The following is a 1,733-nucleotide window of genomic DNA, read 5'->3' on the forward strand; positions in this document are numbered from 1 at the left end:
ATTAAGGTCTGTATTTGTGCCACATGGTTTTCTGTATCTGTGTTTTGTTTAGAAAAGAAAAAAGATTTTCAAAAACCTGGAAATATCCTCCTTGCAGAGGGAGAAGAAGAGGCTGAGTAAAGAGGCTTTTCCTGTGGGGGTACAGAGCCGCAATTGGAACCCAGCCGATAACCAGCGGCTTGTTCATTCATCCACCAGGTATTTGCCAGCCCCACGTCCGCCCGTCTGTCTGTCCGTCCGGGCTGCAGGGGCTCCAGCAGACAGGCTCCCGCCCTCAGGGAGCCCGGAGGCTGAGTCTGGGGACAGGTCAGGGAACTGGGAAACCCTCCCGCCAGGGCACCGAGGGATGCTGGGTGGACCGTGGCAAGTCGCCTTGTCAATGGACACAGAGTGGAAGATTGCCGCCTGGGCTGGTGCCATGGAAGGGATTCTAGGAACCTTTGAAAAGATTTTAATTTTGAAATGAATAAAAGTTGCAAGAATATGATGATGATGAACCCTAGAAACCCTCCACCTGGATTTACCAGTTGTTAACATTTTGCCATTTCCCTTAATCCTTCATTCTTTCTCTCTTCTGGACCATTTCCCCCCGAGCCATTTGAGAATACATTGTAGACGCGATGCTCCTTTACCCTAAATGTTTTGGGGTCCTCTTCCTAAGGGTAACGACAGTCTCCTGTACAACCACGTTGTGCACACATCTGGGGACACGGATACTATCTAACATCCATAAACACTCCGCCAATTGTCCCAGTGAAGTCATTCGCAGCAATTTTCCCCAACCTCGAATCTAATTTGGCCATCGTGTCTCTCCAGCCTCTTTGAATCTGAGAGATTGTGTCCTTGATCTTGATATCCTTTGAGTAGAACGTCCCCTCTTTGGGGTCAGCCTGGTGTTTCCTTGTGTGCAGATTCCGGTTGTATACTTTTGTCAGGAGCTGTGGCGTAATGTTGGAATCTTCTGGGTACATCTTACCAGGCGACACGGGATGCTGATTAGTGTTAACAATTGTTGATTTTTTTTTTAAGTTTATTTATTTATTTTGAGAGAGTGTGTGTATGTGCATACTAGGGAGGGGCAGAGAGAGGGAGAGAAAATCCTAAGCAGGCTCCACATGGTCAGCACAGCGTCCAATGCGGGGCTCGAACCCACGGAGTGAGATCATGACCTGAGCGGAAATCAAGAGTCAGACGCTTAACCGGCTGAGCCACCCGGGCGCCCCAATGATTGTTGATTACTATTGCTGTCATTTATTGGTGATGTTCACTTTGATCACTCGGCTAAGCTGAACACAAGTTTTCCTGTAAATACTGTCTCCCTTTTTAATTAATCATTACTTGGGGGCTTTGTTTTCATGTCCCCTGCAGGGATGGAGACTGAGCCTTAGGGAATTAGAATCAAGAATCCTGAGAGGGGAAAGCTGGAGAGCTTCAAGGGGAATGAGGGGGAAAAAATCCAACTTCTATATAAGAGCTCGAGCTCCGGATTGGAGGAAGTAATCCGTGATGATGTGTAGCCTCAGGCCTGCCTTCACTGCTTTGACTTTTTACCCATAACTAGGCAAGGACAAGGTAACCCAGGCTGATGGGTGGGGCCCAGCCCTGGCTCCGGAGCTCAGTATCCTGTGGCCAGAGCAATTGGCAACACGTGGAAAGTGACCAAAGCCACGCCTATAAGCATCTTCCCTGGGACTTTTCTGGGTGAGTAGGAAAGAGTCTGTGTTTGTTTATGG

This window comes from Crocuta crocuta, unplaced genomic scaffold (assembly GCF_008692635.1).
Source record: "Crocuta crocuta isolate KB4526 unplaced genomic scaffold, BGI_CrCroc_1.0 scaffold27, whole genome shotgun sequence".
Taxonomy (NCBI): Eukaryota; Metazoa; Chordata; class Mammalia; order Carnivora; family Hyaenidae; genus Crocuta; species Crocuta crocuta.